This window comes from Coregonus lavaretus (genome assembly GCF_964263955.1).
Source record: "Coregonus lavaretus genome assembly, chromosome: 22".
Lineage (NCBI taxonomy): Eukaryota > Metazoa > Chordata > Actinopteri > Salmoniformes > Salmonidae > Coregonus > Coregonus lavaretus.
This window is the reverse complement of record NC_140009.1, coordinates 673,365-699,847: the sequence shown is the minus strand read 5'-3', so window position 1 is coordinate 699,847 and position 26,483 is coordinate 673,365. Positions and strand designations below refer to the sequence as shown.

At 43.5% G+C, this 26,483-nt stretch overlaps 1 pseudogene across 1 annotated transcript in view; it reads left to right on the top strand.

The window, feature by feature from the left end:
* Positions 1–26,483, top strand: part of LOC311149452 (plasma membrane calcium-transporting ATPase 3-like) — a 172,721-nt pseudogene that overhangs the window by 18,489 nt on the left and 127,749 nt on the right. The window contains exons 2-5 of the transcript in view: positions 6,460–6,572; positions 7,447–7,531; positions 14,423–14,680; positions 18,078–18,203. The product of the transcript in view is annotated as a plasma membrane calcium-transporting ATPase 3-like (transcript). The remainder of the gene's footprint in view (positions 1–6,459; positions 6,573–7,446; positions 7,532–14,422; positions 14,681–18,077; positions 18,204–26,483) is intronic.

Genomic DNA, 26,483 nt, shown 5'->3' with positions numbered 1-26,483 from the left:
TTCTCCTCTACCCCTGTCCTTTCTGTTCTCCTCTACCCCTGTCCGTTCTGTTCTCCTCTACCCCTGTCCTTTCTGTTCTCCTCTACCCCTGTCCTGTCTGTTCTCCTCTACCCCTGTCCTGTCTGTTCTCCTCTGTTCCTGTCCTGTCTGTTCTCCTCTACCCCTGTCCTGTCTGTTCTCCTCTACCCCTGTCCTGTCTGTTCTCCTCTGCCCCTGTCCTGTCTGTTCTCCTTGCCCCTGTCCTGTCTGTTCTCCTCTACCCCTGTCCTGTCTGTTCTCCTTGCCCCTGTCCTTTCTGTTCTCCTCTACCCCTGTCCTGTCTGTTCTCCTCTGCCCCTGTCCTGTCTGTTCTCCTCTACCCCTGTCCTGTCTGTTCTCCTCTACCCCTGTCCTGTCTGTTCTCCTCTGCCCCTGTCCTTTCTGTTCTCTTTTCCCCTGTCCTTTCTGTTCTCCTCTACCCCTGTCCTTTCTGTTCTCCTCTGCCCCTGTCCTTTCTGTTCTCCTCTGCCCCTGTCCTGTCTGTTCTCCTCTACCCCTGTCCTTTCTGTTCTCCTCTACCCCTGTCCTGTCTGTTCTCCTCTACCCCTGTCCTTTCTGTTCTCCTCTACCCCTGTCCTGTCTGTTCTCCTCTACCCCTGTCCTGTCTGTTCTCCTCTACCCCTGTCCTTTCTGTTCTCCTCTACCCCTGTCCTTTCTGTTCTCCTCTACCCCTGTCCTGTCTGTTCTCCTCTACCCCTGTCCTGTCTGTTCTCCTCTACCCCTGTCCTTTCTGTTCTCCTCTACCCCTGTCCTGTCTGTTCTCCTCTACCCCTGTCCTTTCTGTTCTCCTCTACCCCTGTCCTTTCTGTTCTCCTCTGCCCCTGTCCTTTCTGTTCTCCTCTACCCCTGTCCTTTCTGTTCACCTCTACCCCTGTCCTGTCTGTTCTCCTTGCCCCTGTCCATTCTGTTCTCCTTGCCCCTGTCCTGTCTGTTCTCCTCTACCCCTGTCCTGTCTGTTCTCCTCTACCCCTGTCCTGTCTGTTCTCCTCTACCCCTGTCCTGTCTGTTCTCCTCTACCCCACATGTCGAACTCATTCCACAATGGGCTGAGTTTCCGCGGGTTTTCGCTCCACCCTTGTACTTGGTTGATGAATTAAGGTCACTGATTAGTAAGGAACTTAATTGAAAGGAAAAACCAAAAAACCCGCAGACACTCGGCCCTCCATGGAATGAGTTTGACACCCCTGCTCTACCCCCTTTGTCATTCCCACTTGCTCCTCTCCTCTGAATGGTATCGAAAGCTATGTTTGTTCAGGGTGGGATGTTCAGGGTGGGATGTTCAGGGTGGGATGTTGGGATTAGTTAATACCCATTTCCTGTGCAGCATTTTGGGGTATTTTGCTTAGCCATTTTCCATCACCCCCTATCCTTTAAATGAAATGTCTGTTCTCCTTCCCCCTGTCCTTTAAACACTGTCAATGTTAATCTCTCTGGTTCTCATTCCCCCACTTCCATATTCTGTCTCCCATTTTGCTCAGTAGTTTCTCTCTGGGTTCTACTAGTAGTCAGTTCTCACCCCACTTTGCTGTTTCCTGTTTTTCTCTTCTTTTTTCTCTTTTATATTTAAAGGTGATGTGTAACAACTTGCCAGTCAGCATTAATGGTCATTTCCTGCGCTGGGTTCCTTCTCACCTTTTAGTATTTAGCTCACACAGTGAGGGAAAAAAGTATTTGATCCCCTGCTAATTTTGTACGTTTGCCCACTGACAAAGAAATGATCAGTCTATAATTTTAATGGTAGGTTTATTTGAACAGTGAGAGACAGAATAACAACAAAAAAATCCAGAAAAACGCATGTCAAAAATGTTATTAATTGATTTGCATTTTAATGAGGGAAATAAGTATTTGACCCCTCTGCAAAACATGACTTAGTACTTGGTGGCAAAACCCTTTTGGCAATCACAGAGGTCAGACGTTTCTTGTAGTTGGCCACTAGGTTTGCACACATCTCAGGAGGGATTTTGTTCCACTCCTCTTTGCAGATCTTCTCCAAGTCATTAACGTTTCGAGGCTGACGTTTGGCAACTCGAACCTTGAGCTCCCTCCACAGATTTTCTATGGGATTAAGGTCTGGAGACTGGCTAGGCCACTCCAGGACCTTAATGTGCTTCTTCTTGAGCCACTCCTTTATTGCCTTGGCCGTGTGTTTTGGGTCATTGTCAAGCTGGAATATCCATCCACGACCCATTTTCAATGCCCTGGCTGAGGGAAGGAGGTTCTCACCCAAGATTTGACGGTACATGGCCCCGTTCATCGTCCCTTTGATGCAGTGAAGTTGTCCTGTCCCCTTAGCAGAAAAACACCCCCAAAGCATAATGTTTCCACCTCCATGTTTGACGGTGGGGATGGTGTTCTTGGGGTCATAGGCAGCATTCCTCCTCCTCCAAACATGACGAGTTGAGTTGATGCCAAAGAGCTCCATTTTGGTCTCATCTGACCACAACACTTTCAGCCAGTTCTCCTCTGAATCATTCAGATGTTCATTGGCAAACTTCAGACGGGCATGTATATGTGCTTTCTTGAGCAGGGGGACCTTGCGGGCGCTGCAGGATTTCAGTCCTTCACGGCATAGTGTGTTACCAATTGTTTTCTTGGTGACTATGGTCCCAGCTGCCTTGAGATCACTGACAAGATCCTCCCGTGTAGTTCTGGGCTGATTCCTCACCGTTCTCATGATCATTGCAACTCCACGAGGTGAGATCTTGCATGGAGCCCCAGGCCGAGGGAGATTGACAGTTCTTTTGTGTTTCTTCCATTTGCGAATAATCGCACCAACTGTTGTCACCTTCTCACCAAGCTGCTTGGCGATGGTCTTGTAGTCCATTCCAGCCTTGTGTAGGTCTACAATCTTGTCCCTGACATCCTTGGAGAGCTCTTTGGTCTTGGCCATGGTGGAGAGTTTGGAATCTGATTGATTGATTGCTTCTGTGGACAGGTGTCTTTTATACAGGTAACAAACTGAGATTAGGAGCACTCCCTTTAAGAGTGTGCTCCTAATCTCAGCTCGTTACCTGTATAAAAGACACCTGGGAGCCAGAAATCTTTCTGATTGAGAGGGGGTCAAATACTTATTTCCCTCATTAAAATGCAAATCAATTTATAACATTTTTGACATGCGTTTTTCTGGATTTTTTTGTTGTTATTCTGTCTCTCACTGTTCAAATAAACCTACCATTCAAATTATAGACTGATCATTTCTTTGTCAGTGGGCAAACGTACAAAATCAGCAGGGGATCAAATATTTTTTTCCCTCACTGTATCGGCTTCCAGTGCGCTCTCCTCTCCACTAGGTGGCGCATTTCATACATCTGACTCACCATTGCGTCATCTCACTGAAGACGGGGCTTCAGGAGTACTGTACTATTCCAATGCGCCCCATGCAGTGCTGGGTGCATTCATGGTGCATGGGCGGCAGTAGGTTTTTTAAAGAGCACATAGCTCAAGGTTTTTGGCTTTGCAGTTTATAAAGAAAATTGATCATATTGTGAGACCAAGGAGTGTTGGTTTTAATTACGTTATGATCCATTGACCAGAGGAAGTCTTATTTGCTGTTAGATAAAGATATTGAATGCTTGATATACAATACATTACATGGAAAGGTAATACGCTTGTTTTTAAAAGAGCTGTAATATTAGAGAAGAAACATTTTGGGTTGGAAAACTATTTTTTTATTTTTTTTGCTAACGGGGCAGGAGTTTCAATGTGTTGGAATTGTCGTCAATGGCTTTCAGGCCAATATTAAATGACTGGTTTTATGACAAGGCTTTAAGATAATGATTCAGAGCTGTAATGTAGACCATCTGAAATGTTTATAAAATATGCATTTTGGAGGCAAGCTTTGCTTACATGCTTCAGACAGTACAGTAGAGCAATTAAAAGATAGAACAATGCATCAACTTTAAGATCAATTGTTTTGGGGATCATTGCAGGTCTTAATATTACTGTCCTGAATGATACCAATTTCACCCGACCCTACTCTGTTCATAGGGTGGGTAAACGTTCTGCTTGCAATGTTGGTCAGATCATTAATTTGGTAAAATCATTACTGTTATTGAGACATCACCACCAACAATCTACTGTAACTATCTACATCAATCTTATTTCTTTTGACCTATTTTATTTTAAGAACTAGGGCAATATAGATATTGTAATAATGTAAAATGTTTTTATTTTCTTTCAACCAATCAGGGACGTTTTTTCCTTCATGCGCTGTCGCTGGGTAGAATACAAGGCCACGTTCAGTTTCCAAACGTTGTCGAACGTTGCAGATAGAAATGCCATGAATAGAGCTGATGTGAGGTCTTATTCTACAGTATGAAAAATGTTTGCACTCACTAACTGTAAGTGGCTCTGGATAAGAGCGTCTGCTAAATGACGAAAATGTAAAATGTAAAAATGTCAATAGCAAGGAAGAAGTTTCTGTAACCTTTACTGAAAATGTTGTTGCTTTTCAGCTACTTGCCAATTTATTTTAGCATTTTAAAATACAAAATAAATGTATTTTAATTAAATACAATACTTTGCAAAAGTATCTTATATTTTATTTTGATACATTGGTCTTTGGGGTATTTAGGTGTTGACGCCCATCCCTACATCGATCCAATCCCTTCAGATCTTCAGACGAGTGACTGGTCCATCTGGGTTTGGGTCACATTTGAGTGACTGAGTGACTGAGTATTAGCCCACTGAGCTAAAGTCTAGTTATTGTGTAAAAAAACATGATTGTGTGTGTGTGTGTGTGTGTGTGTGTGTGTGTGTGTTTGAGTTACAGTGGGGGAAAAATTGTATTTAGTCAGCCACCAATTGTGCAAGTTCTCCCACTTACAAAGATGAGAGAGGCCTGTAATTTTCATCATAGGTACACGTCAACTATGACAGACAAAATGAGGAAAACAAATCCAGAAAATCACATTGTAGGATTTTTTATGAATTTATTTGCAAATTATGGTGGAAAATAAGTATTTGGTCAACTACAAACAAGCAAGATTTCTGGCTCTCACAGACCTGTAACTTCTTCTTTAAGAGGCTCCTCTGTCCTCCACTCGTTACCTGTATTAATGGCACCTGTTTGAACTTGTTGTCAGTATAAAAGACACCTGTCCACAACCTCAAACAGTCACACTCCAAACTCCACTATGGCCAAGACCAAAGAACTGTCAAAGGACACCAGAAACAAAATTGTAGACCTGCACCAGGCTGGGAAGACTGAATCTGCACTAGGTAAGCAGCTTGGTTTGAAGAAATCAACTGTGGGAGCAATTATTAGGAAATGGAAGACATACAAGACCACTGATAATCTCCCTCGATCTGGGGCTCCACGCAAGATCTCACCCCGTGGGGTCAAAATGATCACAAGAACGGTGAGCAAAAATCCCAGAACCACACGGGGGGACCTAGTGAATGACCTGCAGAGAGCTGGGACCAAAGTAACAAAGCCTACCATCAGTAACACACTACGCCGCCAGGGACTCAAATCCTGCAGTGCCAGACGTGTCCCCCTGCTTAAGCCAGTACATGTCCAGGCCCGTCTGAAGTTTGCTAGAGTGCATTTGGATGATCCAGAAGAGGATTGGGAGAATGTCATATGGTCAGATGAAACCAAAATATAACTTTTTGGTAAAAACTCAACTCGTCGTGTTTGGAGGACAAAGAATGCTGAGTTGCATCCAAAGAACACCATACCTACTGTGAAGCATGGGGGTGGAAACATCATGCTTTGGGGCTGTTTTTCTGCAAAGGGACCAGGACGACTGATCCGTGTAAAGGAAAGAATGAATGGGGCCATGTATCGTGAGATTTTGAGTGAAAACCTCCTTCCATCAGCAAGGGCATTGAAGATGAAACGTGGCTGGGTCTTTCAGCATGACAATGATCCCAAACACACCGCCCGGGCAATGAAGGAGTGGCTTCGTAAGAAGCATTTCAAGGTTCTGGAGTGGCCTAGCCAGTCTCCAGATCTCAATCCCATAGAAAATCTTTGGAGGGAGTTGAAAGTCTGTGTTGCCCAGCGACAGCCCCAAAACATCACTGCTCTAGAGGAGATCTGCATGGAGGAATGGGCCAAAATACCAGCAACAGTGTGTTGAAACCTTGTGAAGACTTACAGAAAACGTTTGACCTGTGTCATTGCCAACAAAGGGTATATAACAAAGTATTGAGAAACTTTTGTTATTGACCAAATACTTATTTTCCACCATAATTTGCAAATAAATTCATTAAAAATCCTACAATGTGATTTTCTGGAGAAAAAAAATCTCAATTTGTCTGTCATAGTTGACGTGTACCTATGATGAAAATTACAGGCCTCTCTCATCTTTTTAAGTGGGAGAACTTGCACAATTGGTGGCTGACTAAATACTTTTTTTCCCCCATTGTACATATGTGTGTGTTTACATTTACATGTGTACGTGTGTGTTGCAGGTCTGTCAGGTGATCAGGCGGACCTGGATCGTCGTAGCAAGTCATTTGGTCAGAACTTCATCCCTCCTAAACAGCCCAAGACCTTCCTGGAGCTGGTCTGGGAAGCTCTTCAAGTATGTTGATATGAATAAGTGTACTGAACGCAGGTGCTTCCACACAGGTTGAGTTCATTAAGCATTTAACATCCCATCATGCTTAGGATCATGCTGAGCAGGCCACTAGGGCTATGCCCCCATTGGACAATAATGTCCCCATCCACAGGGCATGAGAGTGGTCACTGAATTGTTAGATGAGCACGAAAACGATGTTAAAGGTGCAATATGCAGAAAGACCTCCTACATTTCCTGGTTGCTAAAATTCTAATAGTTTGCCTAATTTCCGTTTATGTGACAAAACAAGAGGTCATAGTGTAGAGAATCATTGGACCACCTAAATCACTGTGAAATATACTTTCCATAACCAAAAATATTTGGTTAACAAAACAGAAAGTAAAAGACAGGAAAAACTAAACTTAAGAAAGGGAAGCATAGAAATAACGCACATAGAACAGATCTACCGCTTCTTAGACTTGCTTTCAATGAGAATGACAGATAGATAACTCACATTTCTATGTGAATTTGGTCGGGACGCCCAAAAAGTTACATATTGCAGCTTTAAACCATATGCCATGGCCATCTCAGTCACCAGATCTCAACCCAATTGAACACTTATGAGAGATTCTGGAGCGGCGCCTGAGACAGCGTTTTCCACCACCATTAATTAACAAAACAACAAATGATGGAATTTCTCGTGGAAGAATGTTGCCGCATCCCTCCAATAGAGTTCCAGACACTTATATAATCTATGCCGAGGTGCGTTGAAGCTGTTCTGGTGGCTCGTAGTGGCCCAAAAAAAACAATTAAAACACTTTATGTTGGTGTTTCCTTTATTTTGGCAGTTACGTGTAGATTGATATATTGATATATGGATTGATTCATTGCTTTACAGGACGTCACTCTGATCATCCTGGAGGTGGCGGCCATCATCTCCCTGGGCCTGTCCTTCTACCAACCCCCCGGAGATGACACTGAGGGTACGACCTGGGATGGATGGATGTCTGTCCGGTGTGTCTGTCTGGATGGTTGACTGGTTGGCTGACAGACAGACAGGCAGGCAGGCAGGCAGTTAGACACACTCCCTTCCGTATTTATTTGGAGAGTGAAGATAAAACGTTTAATTTGGCGATTTACTCCAGCATTTTGGATTTGAGATCAAATGTTTTATATGAGGCGACAGTACAGAATATCACCTTTTATTTTAGGGTATTTTCATGTATCTAGTATTTGGACAAATTCACTTATAATGTATTAAAGTATTAATATTTTGTTCCCATATTCCACCCAATGATTACATCAAGCTTGTTACTCTACAAACTTGTTGGATGCATTTACAGTTTTGTTTTGGTTATGTTTCGGATGGTGTTGTATCCAATAGAAATGAGCGGTAAATCATGAATTGTGTCATTTTGGAGTCACTTCCAGGGCTCTATTTTCGGCTGGCGCTGAGGAGGCCCAAGTGTCCCATTTTGTCAGTAATCCAAGATGGCGAAGTAGTGCAGTCCTGTTATTGTCGTGTGTCTGTAAATAGCCTGTAAATACCTTGTTTTTTTGTATTTTTCGTACCTATTTCCCTATCAGACTTTTCATCCTTCTACAAAATATACTTTCCTGCAACCCGCCTCACTCAATGTGGAACGGATTCTATTATTGACTTACCTTTTATCTAGAATCTCCAGTGAAACTAGCTAGCCAGCTAGCCAGCTAACTAGCTACTTGCTATTAGCCTTAGCTAGCGGTGTTTCACCCAGAACATTGGATTTTTTTCTGCGGGATTAATTTTAATCACTGGACATTGATCACCGGATATTCGGCCAGTCTGCACAGCGCGTTATCGACCCAGAACATATCAGTTTTTCCGCTGGAATCACTGAATTCACTGGACCTTTAACTCCGGATTCGTCGCTACCAGCTAGCTACAACAAAACGGACGCTGTGGTCTGGCTAATTATCCTGAGCTAGGCCCATCTCCCGGCTATCTACCTCTCTGTCAACCGGACGGGAACACCTAGTATTGACACGGAGCCCCGCCGATCCTACACGACTGGTCTGCCGACGAAATCGTCTGATGTGGTTACGACGTTAACCACGAAGATTCCATCCATCTGCTAGCCCTGGCCCGCTAGCTGTAGCCTCTTACTCACTAGTACTTCACCACCGGACCTTATGATAACTCAGCTATACAGCTGATATCTGCTGGACTGTTCCTTTTTACGGTACTACATCCTGTTTATGTTTAGCCTCAGCCCAAACATGGTTAGTTTATTGTTGTTTCGGTTATTTCTAATTGTACTATATCACTGTAGACCCCCCAGCCTAGCTAAACCTGCCTTAGATAGCTATTTTGTCCCTCCCCCCATACACTCACAGACCGACTCAATTTATGCCTCTAGAGATACTATCTCTTTCATTGTTACCCAACGCTCAGGTTTACCTCCACTTTACTCATATCCTTCCATATCCTTGTCTGTACATAATGCCCTGAATCTTTTCTATAACACCCGGAAATCTGCCCCCTTTATTCTATGTACCCAACGCACTAGAAGACCAGTTCTTAAAGCCTTTAGCCGTATCCTTATTCTAGTCCTCCTCTGTTCCTCTGGTGATGTAGAGGCTAACCCAGGCCCTGCAGCCCTCAGTATCACTCCTACTCCCCAGGCGCTATCATTTGATGACTTCTGTAATCGCAAAAGTCTTGGTTTCTTGCACATAAATATCAGAAGTCTACTTCCTAAGTTTGAGTTATTCACTGCGTTAGCACACTCTGCCAACCCTGATGTTCTAGCAGTGTCTGAATCCTGGCTCAGGAAGGCCACCAAAAATTCTGAAATTTCCATCCCCAACTATAACATTTTCCGTCTAGATAGAACTGCCAAAGGGGGTGGAGTTGCAATCTACTGTAGAGATAGCCTGCAGAGCTCTATCATACTATCCAGGTCTGTGCCCAAACAGTTTGAGCTTCTACTTCTAAAAATCCACCTTTCCAGAAATAAGTCTCTCACTGTTGCCGCTTGCTACAGACCCCCCTCAGCCCCCAGCTGTGCCCTGGACACCATATGTGAATTGATTGCCCCCCATTTATCCTCAGAGTTTGTACTGCTTGGTGACCTAAATTGGGATATGCTTAATACCCCAGCCATCCTACAATCCAAGCTAGATGCCCTCAACCTCACGCAAATTATCAACGAACCTACCAGGTACAACCCTAAATCCGTAAACATGGGTACCCTCATAGATATCATCCTGACTAACATACCCTCTAAATACACCTCAGCTGTCTTCAACCAGGATCTCAGCGATCACTGCCTTATTGCCTGCGTCCGTAACGGGTCCGCGGTCAAACGACCACCCCTCATCACTGTCAAACGCTCCCTAAAACACTTTAGCGAGGAGGCCTTCCTAATTGACCTGGCCCAGGTATCCTGGATGGATATAGATCTCATTCCGTCAGTAGAGGATGCCTGGTTGTTCCTTAAAAGTAATTTCCTCTCAATCTTAAATAAACATGCCCCATTCAAAAAATACAGAACTAAGAACCGATATAGCCCCTGGTTCTCCTCAGACTTGACTGCCCTTGACCAGCACAAAAACATCCTGTGGCGTACAGCATTAGCATCAAATAGCCCCCGCGATATGCAACTTTTCAGGGAAGTTAGGAACCAATATACACAAGCAGTCAGGAAAGCAAAGGCTAACTTTTTCAAACAGAAATTTGCATCCTGTAGCACTAACTCCAAAAAGTTTTGGGACACTGTAAAGTCCATGGAGAATAAGAGCACTTCCTCCCAGCTGCCCACTGCACTGAGGCTAGGAAACACTATCACCACCGATAAATCTACAATAATCGAGAATTTCAACAAGCATTTTGCTACAGCTGGCCATGCTTTCCATCTGGCTACCACTAACCCGGCCACCAACTCTGCACCCTCTGCTGCAACTTGCCCATGCCCCCCCCGCTTCTCCTTCACACAAATTCAGACAGCTGATGTTTTGAAAGCGCTGCAAAATCTGGACCCCTACAAATCAGCTGGGCTAGACAATCTGGACCCTTTCTTTCTAAAACTAGCCGCTGAAATTGTCGCTACCCCTATTACTAGTCTGTTTAACCTCTCTTTCATAACGTCTGAGATCCCCAGAGATTGGAAAGCTGCCGCGGTCATCCCCCTCTTCAAAGGGGGTGACACTCTAGATCCAAACTGCTACAGACCTATATCCATCCTGCCCTGCCTTTCGAAAGTATTCGAAAGCCAAGTTAACAAACAGATCATCGACCATTTCGAATACCACCGTACCTTCTCCGCTATGCAATCCGGTTTCCGAGCTGGTCACGGGTGCACTTCAGCCACGCTCAAGGTCCTAAACGATATTATAACCGCAATTGATAATAGACAGTACTGTGCAGCCGTCTTCATCGACCTGGCCAAGGCTTTCGACTCTGTCAACCACCGCATTCTTATTGGCAGACTAAATAGCCTTGGTTTCTCAAATGACTGCCTCGCCTGGTTCACCAACTACTTCTCAGATAGAGTTCAGTGTGTCAAATCGGAGGGCCTGTTGTCTGGACCTATGGCAGTCTCTATGGGGGTGCCACAGGGTTCAATTCTTGGGCCGACACTTTTCTCCGTGTATATCAATGATGTCGCTCTTGCTGCTGGTGACTCTCAGATCCACCTCTACGCAGACGACACCATTTTGTATACATCTGGCCCTTCATTGGACACTGTGTTAACAAACCTCCAAACGAGCTTCAATGCCATACAACAATCCTTCAGTAGCCTCCAACTGCTCTTAAACACTAGTAAAACTAAATGCATGCTTTTCAATCGAACGCTGCTGGCACCCGCCCACCCGACTAGAATCACCACTCTCGACGGGTCTGACCTAGAGTATGTGGACAACTACAAATACCTAGGTGTCTGGTTAGACTGTAAACTCAACTTCCAGACTCACATAAAGAATCTCCAATCCAAAGTTAAATCTAGAATCGGCTTCCTATTTCGCAATAAAGCCTCCTTCACTCATGCTGCCAAACATGCCCTCGTAAAACTGACTATCCTACCGATCCTTGACTTCGGCGATGTAATTTACAAAATAGCCTCCAACACTCTACTCAGCAAATTGGATGTAGTCTATCACAGTGCCATCCGTTTTGTCTCCAAAGCCCCATACACTACCCACCACTGTGACCTGTACGCTCTTGTTGGCTGGTCCTCACTACATGTTCGTCGTCAAACCCACTGGCTCCAGGCCATCTATAAATCACTGCTAGGCAAATCCCCGCCTTATCTTAGCTCATTGGTCACCATAGCAGCACCCACCCGTAGTCTGCGCTCCAGCAGGTATATCTCACTGGTCATTCCCAAAGCCAACACCTCCTTTGGCCGCCATTCCTTCCAGTTCTCTGCTGCCAATGACTGGAACGAATTGCAAAAATCTCTGAAGCTGGAGACTCTTATCTCCCTCAATAACTTTAAGCATCAGTTGTCAGAGCACCTTACCGATCACTGCACCTGTACACAGCCCATCCGAAATTAGCCCACCCAACTACCTCATCCCTATATTGTTATTTATTTTGCTCTTTTGCACCCCAGTATCTCTATTTGCACATAATCTCTTGCACATCTAGCATTCCAGTGTTAATACTATTGTAATTATTCTGCACTATAGCCTATTTATTGCCTTACCTCCATAACTTGCTACATTTGCACACACTGTATATATATTTTATGTTGTATTTCTGACTTTGTGTTTTTTTTTTACCCCTTATGTAACTCTGTTGTTTTTATTGCACTACTTTGCTTTATCTTGGCCAGGTCGCAGTTGTAAATGAGAACCTGTTCTCAACTGGCTTACCTGGTTAAATAAAGGTGAAATAAAAAAAAAAAAATTGTCCTGATAAAACTGGCTGCCGTTTTCCAGCCCTAACGCCAGCGGGAATGTACCTGTCTAACATTAGCTAGCTCGAAACGATTCAGTCATATAATGTCATATGAAAGGCAGATTATTTTTAGAATCTACCTCGCACATAGGCAACGATACAATGGACGACCCTAGTATTTTGTATAGACTTGCGAATGTTCTGCGTTAAGACATGGAACGAGAGAAGAGATGTATGATATCATGCTTCTGACACGATCCTAATTAGAAATATTGTTATTTTAAAAAACGGATTGATTTTTTTTCTTCATTTAATTTGATTTAAATCCAAACGTAATAGAAATATTCACCATCCAAGGGTTTACGTTGAGAACGTACATGGCTTTAATGCAATGCAATTTCGTCTGCTATTTCTGAAGAAGTGAAAATGTGATCTGTACGATGGTTCCATGATGTTTATAAAACATAACATTTGCGAGCAGTATAACGGTGAGTGGACATACCCCCTTTCTCTTTATATTGGATCTTTATCCAGCTCCTTCGGAAAGTTTGGATGTGCGTAAAACCCTCCATAGTCTAAGTTGCCTTGTCTGTATTATACCCCCACGGGGAGCAACTATGGTGCCTGTAACTGGATATAGACATAGCCTATTTAAAACAATTGGTTATTTCGTTTTTATTCGAATTTGGTTAGAATTATACACTGTCTTTTTGGGCCTTATCAATAACCCAGTGAATTTAATGTTGCTTATTGACTACGTTTGGCACGTCCACAGACTGCAATTTACAGTAGGCCCAGCCCTTATGCTATAGCCGATGTTTAACAACGTATTTCCATATTGAAGCAATGCAATTAGAACAATGTGGACTGCAAACATGTTCAAAATATTTAGCAAATATGGTGCAGGCTATTTAATGAACACCCCCAAAACTATAAAGCGACAGCAGCGCAAAGATTTACCATTGTGTTAGGTGTATTAAAATAGAGCCAATATTGTAAATAAGAATATAATATGTTTCTAAACACTCCTACATTAATGTAAATGCTGCCATGGTTACAGATAGTCCTGAATGAATCGTGAATAGTGATGAGAACATAGGAACAGATAACACCCCCCCCCCCCCAAGACGTGATAACCTCTCACTATTACCAATAACAGGGGAAGTTAGCATTTTGGGGGGATATGATAATAATTATTCACGATGTATTCATGATTATCCGTAACCATGGTAGCATTCACATACATTAAAGTAGAAGTGTTTAGAAAGATATTCTTATTTACAATAAAAGGGACTCCAAAATGACACACTACTTTATTTACCTTTCATTTCTATTGGGCACAAAATAATCTGAAACAAGACCAAAACAAACAGCAAATGCATCCAACAAGTTTGTCAAGTCAAGTCACAAGCTTGATGTAGTCATTGTGTGCTATGCATATGGGACCAAAATACAAAAATGTTGACTACTTTAATACATTATAAGTGAATTTGTCCAAATACTTTGAGAATGTTTGCTACAGCAGGAAATGTGCAATTTTATGTGGATTACAATTAATGGACATTTTTGTAGGGTTTGATACATTTTTCGTAAGGGAAAATCAAGTCTGAAATTTCAAAGTGGAAATTACAAACTTCAGAAGCCTTTTTAAACTTAAAATACACTACAAGTTTTTGATGTACTGCATTGCAGGAACGTTCTCCTACAACAAGATCCTCCATCTGTATGACACCTTCAAATAGGGGGACGATGCATAAAGCGCTTTATTTTCTAAATGGTAAAACAGATATGTTGGAAAATACCCTCAAATAAAAGGTGACATTCTGTACTCTTGCTTCATATAAAACATTTGATCTCAAATCCAAAATGCTGGAGTAAAGAGCCAAATTAAACATTTTTCAAATAAATAAATAATAAATAATAATAATACATAGGGGAGCGTTGATAGATAGCTAGCTAGATAGATGGATAACGGTGTGTTTCTCCCCAGCGTGTGGTAACGTGTCGGGAGGGGCGGAGGATGAGGGCGAGGCTGAAGCCGGGTGGATTGAGGGCGCCGCCATCTTGCTGTCCGTCGTCTGTGTGGTCCTGGTGACGGCCTTCAATGATTGGTCTAAAGAGAAACAGTTCCGTGGGCTACAGAGCAGGATAGAACAGGAGCAGCGCTTCGCTGTAGTACGGAAAGGAAACGTCATCCAGATACCCGTAGCTGACATGGTGGTGGGGGATATGGCTCAGGTCAAATACGGTAGGTAACCAGGACAATGATCTGAAGGTAGATACTACTGTAGGTAACCAGGACAATGATCTGAAGGTAGATACTACGGTAGGTAACCAGGACAATGATCTGAAGGTAGATACTACTGTAGGTAACCAGGACAATGATCTGAAGGTAGATACTACGGTAGGTAACCAGGACAATGATCTGAAGGTAGATACTACTGTAGGTAACCAGGACAATGATCTGAAGGTAGATACTACGGTAGGTAACCAGGACAATGATCTGAAGGTAGATACTACGGTAGGTAACCAGGACAATGATCTGAAGGTAGATACTACGGTAGGTAACCAGGACAATGATCTGAAGGTAGATACTACTGTAGGTAACCAGGACAATGATCTGAAGGTAGATACTACTGTAGGTAACCAGGACAATGATCTGAAGGTAGATACTACTGTAGGTAACCAGGACAATGATCTGAAGGTAGATACTACGGTAGGTAACCAGGACAATGATCTGAAGGTAGATACTACGGTAGGTAACCAGGACAATGATCTGAAGGTAGATACTACGGTAGGTAACCAGGACAATGATCTGAAGGTAGATACTACTGTAGGTAACCAGGACAATGATCTGAAGGTAGATACTACTGTAGGTAACCAGGACAATGATCTGAAGGTAGATACTACTGTAGGTAACCAGGACAATGATCTGAAGGTAGATACTACGGTAGGTAACCAGGACAATGATCTGAAGGTAGATACTACTGTAGGTAACCAGGACAATGATCTGAAGGTAGATACTACTGTAGGTAACCAGGACAATGATCTGAAGGTAGATACTACTGTAGGTAACCAGGACAATGATCTGAAGGTAGATACTACTTGTAGGTAACCAGGACAATGATCTGAAGGTAGATACTACGGTAGGTAACCAGGACAATGATCTGAAGGTAGATACTACGGTAGGTAACCAGGACAATGATCTGAAGGTAGATACTACGGTAGGTAACCAGGACAATGATCTGAAGGTAGATACTACTGTAGGTAACCAGGACAATGATCTGAAGGTAGATACTACTGTAGGTAACCAGGACAATGATCTGAAGGTAGATACTACTGTAGGTAACCAGGACAATGATCTGAAGGTAGATACTACGGTAGGTAACCAGGACAATGATCTGAAGGTAGATACTACTGTAGGTAACCAGGACAATGATCTGAAGGTAGATACTACTGTAGGTAACCAGGACAATGATCTGAAGGTAGATACTACTGTAGGTAACCAGGACAATGATCTGAAGGTAGATACTACGGTAGGTAACCAGGACAATGATCTGAAGGTAGATACTACTGTAGGTAACCAGGACATTGATCTGAAGGTAGATACTACGGTAGGTAACCAGGACAATGATCTGAAGGTAGATACTACGGTAGGTAACCAGGACAATGATCTGAAGGTAGATTCTACTGTAGGTAACCAGGACAATGATCTGAAGGTAGATTCTACAGTAGGTAACCAGGACAATAGTATTATGCTGTATGTATGCTGTATATTGTATCTATAGGAGTATATCTACATGTATAATATTGTATGTTATCTCTAGGGGACCTGTTACCAGCGGATAGTATCCTGATCCAAGGAAATGACCTGAAGATAGATTATATGTTATATATTGATTTCCCTGTTGCAGGACAACATTCCTGCAATGCAGGAAATGTAAAACGTGTAGTGTACTTGAGGTTTAAAAACGCTTTTTGAAGTTTGTAATTTCCACTTTGAAATTTCAGACTTCATTTTCCCTTATGAAAAATGTATAAATCCCTACCAAAAATTCAATTTATTTACAATCCACATAATAATTCACATTTCCTGTTGATGCAGGATTATTTTCCTGCTGTAGCAAACTGGCTCAAATTAAGATCCTACATCTGTATCTATATGTATAACAGTATACAGTGCCTTCGGAAAGTATTCAGACCCCTTGACTTTTCCACATTTTGTTACGTTACAGCCTTGTTCTAAAATTGATTAAATAAATAGAAATCCTCAGCAAACTACAGTCGTGGTCAAAAGTTTTGAGAATGACACAAATATTAGTTTTCACAAAGTCTGCTGCCTCATTTTTTATGATGGCAATTTGCATATACTCCAGAATGTTATGAAGAGTGATCAGATGAATTGCAATTAATTGCAAAGTCCCTCTTTGCCATGAAAATTAACTTAATCCCAAAAAACATTTCCACTGCATTTCAGCCCTGCCACAAAAGGACCAGCTGACATCATGTCAGTGATTCTCTCGTTAACACAGGTGAGAGTGTTGACGAGGACAAGGCTGGAGATCACTCTGTCATGCTGATTGAGTTAGAATAACAGACTGGAAGCTTTAAAAGGAGGGTGATGCTTGAAATCATTGTTCTTCCTCTGTTAACCATGGTTACCTGCAAGGAAACACGTGCCGTCATCATTGCTTTGCACAAAAAGGGCTTCACAGGCAAGGATTTTGCTACTAGTAAGATTGCACCTAAATCAACCATTTATCGGATCATCAAGAACTTCAAGGAGAGAGGTTCAATTGTTGTGAAGAAGGCTTCAGGGCACCCAAGAAAGTCCAGCAAGCGCCAGGACCGTCTCCTAAAGTTGATTAGCCTAGCCAGGATCGAGATAAAGATGAACGGAGCAAAGTACAGAGAGATCCTTGATGAAAACCTGCTCCAGAGCACTCAGGACCTCAGACTGGGGTGAAGGTTCACCTTCCAAAAGGACAACGACTCTAAACACACAGCCAAGACAACGCAGGAGTGGCTTCGGGACAAGTCTCTAAATGTCCTTGAGTGACCCAGCCAGAGCCCGGACTTCAACCCGATCGAACATCTCTGGAGAGACCTGAAAATAGCTGTGCAGCGACGCTCCCCATCCAACCTGACAGAGCTTGAGAGGATCTGCAGAGAAGAATGGGAGAAACTCCCCAAATACAGGTGTGCCAAGCTTGTAGCATCATACCCAAGAAGACTCGATGCTGTAATCAAGGCTAAAGGTGCTTAAAGTACTGAGTAAAGGGTCTGAATACTTATGTAAACGTGATATTTCCATTTCTTTTATAAATTAGCAAGAATTTATAAAAACCAGTTTTTGGTTTGTCATTGATGAGGGAAAAAAACGATGTGATCAATTTTAGAATAAGGCTGTAACGTAACAAAATGTGGAAAAAGTCAAGGGGTCTGAATACTTATGGAAATGTGATATTTCCATTTCTTTTATAAATTAGCAAAAATTTATAAAAACCTGTTTTTGGTTTGTCATTGATGAGGGAAAAAAACGATGTGATCAATTTTAGAATAAGGCTGTAACGTAACAAAATGTGGAAAAAGTCAAGGGGTCTGAATACTTTCGGAAGGCACTGTATATTGTATGCTTTCTCTAGGGGACCTGTTGCCAGCGGATGGTATCCTGATCCAGGGAAATGACCTGAAGATAGATGAGAGCTCTCTGACTGGGGAATCGGACCACGTTGGGAAGACCGTGGACAAGGACCCTATGCTTCTCTCTGGTGGGTGTGTCTGTGTGTTTCAACTTTTAATGGCACCAGTCCAGTGAAATGCCTTTCTTAGCAGCTCTAACCCTAACAATGCAGTAATCAATAACAATGTATTACTAAAAATAACAAGGTAGAACAAAAACACACAAGTTATAAAAATAAGAAATAAGAAGAACAGGATAAAGTAAGTTCCATATTAACAATGTGCAGGATACTGGATCGATATGTATAGGGGTAAGGGGACAGGGATACTGGAGTGATGGAGGTAGATATGTATAGGGGTAAGGGGACAGGGATACTGGAGTGATGGAGGTAGATATGTATAGGGGTAAGGGGATACTGGAGTGATGGAGGTAGATATGTATAGGGGTAAGGGGACAGGGATACTGGAGTGATGGAGGTAGATATGTATAGGGGTAAGGGGACAGGGATACTGGAGTGATGGAGGTAGATATGTATAGGGGTAAGGGGACAGGGATACTGGAGTGATGGAGGTAGATATGTATAGGGGTAAGGGGACAGGGATACTGGAGTGATGGAGGTAGATATGTATAGGGGTAAGGAGACAGGGATACTGGAGTGATGGAGGTAGATATGTATAGGGGTAAGGGGACAGGGATACTGGAGTGATGGAGGTAGATATGTATAGGGGTAAGGGGACAGGGATACTGGAGTGATGGAGGTAGATATGTATAGGGGTAAGGGGACAGGGATACTGGAGTGATGGAGGTAGATATGTATAGGGGTAAGGGGACAGGGATACTGGAGTGATGGAGGTAGATATGTATAGGGTTAAGGGGACAGGGATACTGGAGTGATGGAGGTAGATATGTATAGGGTTAAGGGGACAGGGATACTATAATAATAATAATAATATGCCATTTAGCAGACGCTTTTATCCAAAGGAGTGATGGAGGTAGATATGTATAGGGGTAAGGGGACAGGGATACTGGAGTGATGGAGGTAGATATGTATAGGGGTAAGGGGACAGGGATACTGGAGTGATGGAGGTAGATATGTATAGGGGTAAGGGGACAGGGATACTGGAGTGATGGAGGTAGATATGTATAGGGGTAAGGGGACAGGGATACTGGAGTGATGGAGGTAGATATGTATAGGGGTAAGGGGACAGGGATACTGGAGTGATGGAGGTAGATATGTATAGGGGTAAGGGGACAGGGATACTGGAGTGATGGAGGTAGATATGTATAGGGGTAAGGGGACAGGGATACTGGAGTGATGGAGGTAGATATGTATAGGGGTAAGGGGACAGGGATACTGGAGTGATGGAGGTAGATATGTATAGGGTTAAGGGGACAGGGATACTGGAGTGATGGAGGTAGATATGTATTGGGGTAAGGAGACAGGGATACTGGAGTGATGGAGGTAGATATGTATAGGGGTAAGGAGACAGGGATACTGGAGTGATGGAGGTAGATATGTATAGGGGTAAGGGGACAGGGATACTGGAGTGATGGAGGTAGATATGTATAGGGGTAAGGGGACAGGGATACTGGAGTGATGGAGGTAGATATGTATAGGGGTAAGGGGACAGGGATACTGGAGTGATGGAGGTAGATATGTATAGGGGTAAGGGGACAGGGATACTGGAGTGATGGAGGTAGATATGTATAGGGTTAAGGGGACAGGGATACTGGAGTGATGGAGGTAGATATGTATAGGGTTAAGGGGACAGGGATACTATAATAATAATAATAATATGCCATTTAGCAGACGCTTTTATCCAAAGGAGTGATGGAGGTAGATATGTATAGGGGTAAGGGGACAGGGATACTGGAGTGATGGAGGTAGATATGTATAGGGGTAAGGGGACAGGGATACTGGAGTGATGGAGGTAGATATGTATAGGGGTAAGGGGACAGGGATACTGGAGTGATGGAGGTAGATATGTATAGGGGTAAGGGGACAGGGATACTGGAGTGATGGAGGTAGATATGTATAGGGTTAAGGGGACAGGGATACTGGAGTGATGGAGGTAGATATGTATAGGGGTAAGGGGACAGGGATACTGGAGTGATGGAGGTAGATATGTATAGGGTGAAGGGGACAGGGATACTGGAGTGATGGAGGTAGATATGTATAGGGGTAAGGGGACAGGGATACTGGAGTGATGGAGGTAGATATGTATAGGGTTAAGGGGACAGGGATACTGGAGTGATGGAGGTAGATATGTATAGGGGTAAGGGGACAGGGATACTGGATCGATGGAGGTAGATATGTATAGGGGTAAGGGGACAGGGATACTGGATCGATGGAGGTAGATATGTATAGGGGTAAGGGGACAGGGATACTGGAGTGATGGAGGTAGATATGTATAGGGTTAAGGGGACAGGGATACTGGATCGATGGAGGTAGATATGTATAGGGGTAAGGGGACAGGGATACTGGAGTGATGGAGGTAGATATGTATAGGGGTAAGGGGACAGGGATACTGGAGTGATGGAGGTAGATATGTATAGGGGTAAGGGGACAGGGATACTGGATCGATGGAGGTAGATATGTACAGTGAGGGAAAAAAGTATTTGATCCCCTGCTGATTTTGTACGTTTGCCCACTGACAAAGAAATGATCAGTCTATAATTTTAATGGTAGGTTTTTTGAACAGTGAGAGACAGAATAACAACAAAAAAATCCAGAAAAACGCATGTCAAAAATGTTATAAATTGATATGCATTTTAATGAGGGAAATAAGTATTTGACCCCCTCTCAATCAGAAAGATTTCTGGCTCCCAGGTGTCTTTTATACAGGTAACGAGCTGAGATTAGGAGCACACTCTTAAAGGGAGTGCTCCTAATCTCAGCTTGTTACCTGTATAAAAGACACCTGACCACAGAAGCAATCAATCAATCAGATTCCAAACTCTCCACCATGGCCAAGACCAAAGAGCTCTCCAAAGATGTCAGGGACAAGATTGTAGACCTACACAAGGCTGGAATGGGCTACAAGACCATCGCCAAGCAGCTTGGTGAGAAGGTGACAACAGTTGGTGTGATTATTCGCAAATGGAAGAAACACAAAATAACTATAAATCTCCCTCAGCCTGGGGCTCCATGCAAGATCTCACCTCGTGGAGTTGCAATGATCATGAGAACGGTGAGGAATCAGCCCAGAACTTCACGGGAGGATCTTGTCAATGATCTCAAGGCAGCTGGGACCATAGTCACCAAGAAAACAATTGGTAACACACTACGCCGTGAAGGACTGAAATCCTGCAGCGCCCGCAAGGTCCCCCTGCTCAAGAAAGCACATATACAGGCCCGTCGGAAGTTTGACAGTAAACATCTGAATGATTCAGAGGAGAACTTGGTGAAAGTGTTGTGGTCAGATGAGACCAAAATCGAGCTCTTTGGCATCAACTCAACTCGCCGTGTTTGGAGGAGGAGGAATGCTGCCTATGACCCCAAGAACACCATCCCCACCATCAAACATGGAGGTGGAAATATTATGCTTTGGGGGTGTTTTTCTGCTAAGGGGACAGGACAACTTTGCCGCATCAAAGGGACGATGGACGGGGCCATGTACCGTTAAATCTTGGGTGAGAACCTCCTTCCCTCAGCCAGGGCATTGAAAATGGGTCGTGGATGGGTATTCCAGCATGACAATGAGCCAAAACACACGGCCAAGGCAACAAAGGAGTGGCTCAAGAAGAAGCACATTAAGATCCTGGAGTGGCCTAGCCAGTCTCCAGACCTTAATCCCATAGAAAATTTGTGGAGGGAGCTGAAGGTTCGAGTTGCCAAACGTCAGCCTCGAAACCTTAATGACTTGGAGAAGATCTGCAAAGAGGAGTGGAACAAAATTCCTCCTGAGATGTGTGCAAACCTGGTGGCCAACTACAAGAAACGCCTGACCTCTGTGATTGCCAACAAGGGTTTTGCCACCAAGTACTAAGTCATGTTTTGCAGAGGGGTCAAATACTTATTTCCCTCATTAAAATGCAAATCAATTTATAACATTTTTAACATGTGTTTTTCTGAATTTTTGTTGTTGTTATTCTGTCTCTCTCTGAACAAATAAACCTACCATTAAAATTATAGACTGATCATGTCTTTGTCAGTGGGCAAACGTACAAAATCAGCAGGGGATCAAATACTTTTTTCCCTCACTGTATATGGGTAAGGTGACTTGGCATCAGGATATATGATAAACAGAGTAGCAGCAGCTTGTACAGTGGGGAAAAAAGTATTTAGTCAGCCACCAATTGTGCAAGTTCTCCCACTTAAAAAGATGAGAGAGGCCTGTAATTTTCATCATAGGTACACGTCAACTATGACAGACAAATTGAGAAAAAAAAATCCAGAAAATCACATTGTAGGATTTTTAATGAATTTATTTGCAAATTATGGTGGAAAATAAGTATTTGGTCACCTACAAACAAGCAAGATTTCTGGCTCTCACAGACCTGTAACTTCTTCTTTAAGAGGCTCCTCTGTCCTCCACTCGTTACCTGTATTAATGGCACCTGTTTGAACTTGTTATCAGTATAAAAGACACCTGTCCACAACCTCAAACAGTCACACTCCAAACTCCACTATGGCCAAGACCAAAGAGCTGTCAAAGGACACCAGAAACAAAATTGTAGACCTGCACCAGGCTGGGAAGACTGAATCTGCACTAGGTAAGCAGCTTGGTTTAAAGAAATCAACTGTGGGAGCAATTATTAGGAAATGGAAGACATACAAGACCACTGATAATCTCCCTCGATCTGGGGCTCCACTTAAGATCTCACCCCGTGGGGTCAAAATGATCACAAGAACGGTGAGCAAAAATCCCAGAATCACACGGGGGGACCTAGTGAATGACCTGCAGAAAGCTGGGACCAAAGTAACAAAGCCTACCATCAGTAACACACTACGCCGCCAGGGACTCAAATCCTGCAGTGCCAGACGTGTCCCCCTGCTTAAGCCAGTACATGTCCAGGCCCGTCTGAAGTTTGCTAGAGTGCATTTGGATGATCCAGAAGAGGATTGGGAGAATGTCATATGGTCAGATGAAACCAAAATAGAACTTTTTGGTAAAAACTCAACTCGTCGTGTTTGGAGGACAAAGAATGCTGAGTTGCATCCAAAGAACACCATACCTACTGTGAAGCATGGGGGTGGAAACATCATGCTTTGGGGCTGTTTTTCTGCAAAGGGACCAGGACGACTGATCCGTGTAAAGGAAAGAATGAATGGGGCCATGTATCGTGAGATTTTGAGTGAAAACCTCCTTCCATCAGCAAGGGCATTGAAGATGAAACGTGGCTGGGTCTTTCAGCATGACAATGATCCCAAACACACTGCCCGGGCAACGAAGGAGTGGCTTCGTAAGAAGCATTTCAAGGTCCTGGAGTGGCCTAGCCAGTCTCCAGATCTCAACCCCATAGAAAATCTTTGGAGGGAGTTGAAAGTCTGTGTTGCCCAGCGACAGCCCCAAAACATCACTGCTCTAGAGGAGATCTGCATGGAGGAATGGGCCAAAATACCAGCAACAGTGTGTGAAAACCTACAGAAAACGTTTGACCTGTGTCATTGCCAACAAAGGGTATATAACAAAGTATTGAGAAACTTTTGTTATTGACCAAATACTTATTTTCCACCATAATTTGCAAATAAATTCATTAAAAATCCTACAATGTGATTTTCAGGATTTTTTTTCTCCTTTTGTCTGTCATAGTTGACGTGTACCTATGATGAAAATGTCAAGCCTCTCTCATCTTTTTAAGTGGGAGAACTTGCACAATTGGTGGCTGACTAAATACTTTTTTCCCCCACTGTATGTGAGTGTGTGTGTGGGTGTGTAGAGTCAGTATAAATATATGTGGTCCTCTGTAGCTCAGCTGGTAGAGCACGGCGCTTGTAACGCCAGGGTAGTGGGTTCGATCCCCGGGACCACCCATACACAAAAATGTATGCACGCATGACTGTAAGTCGCTTTGGATAAAAGCGTCTGCTATATGGCATATTATTATTATTATTATGTGCATATTATGTGTTAGTGAGCAAATGATGGCGTGAGTGTTTGTGTGTGTGTTGGAGTGACAGTGTGTGTGAATGTGTTGGACCCTGTGAGTCTGCAAAAATAAGAATAAAATACAGGTCAACTCAGATAGTCAGTGTAGCCATTCTGTTAGCTATTCAGCAGTCTTATGGCTTGGGGATAGAAGCTGTTCAGGATCTTGTTGGTGTCAGACTTGATGCACCGGTACCACTTGCCATGCGGAAGCAGAGAGAACAGTCATTGGCTTGGGTGGTTGGAGTCTTTAACCATTTTTAGGGCCTTCCTTTCAAACTGCCTGGTATAGAGGTCCTGGATGGCAGGGAGCTCGGCCCCAGTGATGTACTGGGCTGTAAGCACCACCCTCTGTAGCGCCATGCGATCAATACCAAGCAGTGATGCAGCCAGTCAATATGCTCTCAGTTGTACAGCTGTAGAACTATTTGAGGATTTGAGGGCCCGTGCCAAACCTTTTCAACCTCCTGAGCAGGATGAGGCACTGTCGCGCCTTCTTCATGTCTGTATCAAGATGTCGCCCATAGACATGGTCGCCTGGCTCCTAAGCAACTTTGTAGTATTTTTTTTTTTGTGTGTGTGTTATTTCCAGAACGTTTTTTTTGCAGACGGAAATAACTTTGGGATATCAGAACTCACCAGCATTTCGATCGGAAATGCGACTTTGCTAAATTGGATCCTTTGTTCGTATCCACGAAGGCGATTCCACTTATCCAAGAGTCTGCTCCAAGATGTGCGCCGGCAGAGAATAGTTATTCTGAGTGGACTTTTAGTCCGCTCAGGAGGCGTGCAAACCATCCACCACTTCCAAGTATATTACTCGCTAATGTTCAGTCCCTGGACAATAAAGTGGATGAGCTCAGAGCGAGGATCTCCTTCCAGAGAGACATCAGGGACTGTTAGAGATTCTGTTTAATGGAATCATGGCTCTCTCCGGATATTCTGTCCTCGTCCCGTGTAGCTCAGTTGGTAGAGCATGGTGTTTGCAATGCCAGGGTTGTGGGTTCGTTTCCCACGGGGGGCCAGTATGATATTTTTTTTAAATGTATGCACTCACACTTTAGCGTCTGCTAAATGACTAAAAAATTTAAATGTAAAAAATCCATAAAGCCAGCTGGGTTCTCAGTACATAGCGTAGACAGGAATAAAGAACTCTCCGGGAAAAAGAAAGGCGGAGGTGTTTCATGATTAACTACTCATGGTGTGATTGTGATAACATACAGAAACTCAAGTCCTTTTGTTCACCCGACCTAAAATACCTCACAATCAAATGCCGACCGCATTACCTCTCGTCACAGCCGTGTATATTCCCCCTCAAGACGATAACACAACAGCTCTCAAGGAACTACACGGGACTTTGTGCAAACTGGAAACCGCATATCCTTAGGCCGCCTTTATTGAAGCTGGGGACTTCAATAAAGCAAATCTGAGGAAAACACTACCGAAGTTTTACCAACACATTGCCTGCGCTACTCGTGCATCAAAAACTCTCGACCATTGCTACTCTCCTTTCCGGGACGGCTACAAGGCCTTCCCCCGACGTCCCTTCAGAAAATCAGATCACACTTCTATTCTGCTCCTCACTTCCTATAGGCAGAAACTCAAACAGGAAGTACCCGTGGTAAGAACTGTTCAATGCTGGTCTGATCAATTGGAATCCATGTTTCAAGATTGTTTTGATCACGCGGACTGGGATATGTTCCGGGTTGCCTCTGAGAATAACATTTGACGTTTACACTGATATGGTGGCTGAGTTCATCAGGAAGTGCATAGGGGATATTGATCCCACCGTGACCCTTAAAACCTATCCAAACCAAAAACTGTGGATAGATGGCAGCATTTGCGCAAAACTGAAAGCGCAAACCACCGCATTTAACCACGGCAAGGTGACTGGGAATATGGTAGAGTACAAACAGTCCAGTTATTCCCTTTGTAAGGCAATCAAAACAGGCAAAACATCATAACAGAGACAAAGCAGAGTCGCAATGCAACGGCTCAGACACGAGACATATGTGGCAGGCCGACGTCTTGCTATCGGACAAGCTAAACACCTTTGCCCGCTTCAAGGAAAACACCACTGCTTCAGAGGACTGTGAGCTCTCATTCTCCTGTGGCCGACATGAGTAAGACATTTAAGTCTGTTAACCCTCGCAAGGCTGCCGGCCCAGAAGGCATCCCTTGCCTCACAGCATGCGCAGAACAGCATGCGCAGACCAGCTGGCTGGAGTGTTTACGGACATATAAATAATAAATAATATGCCATTTAGCAGACGCTT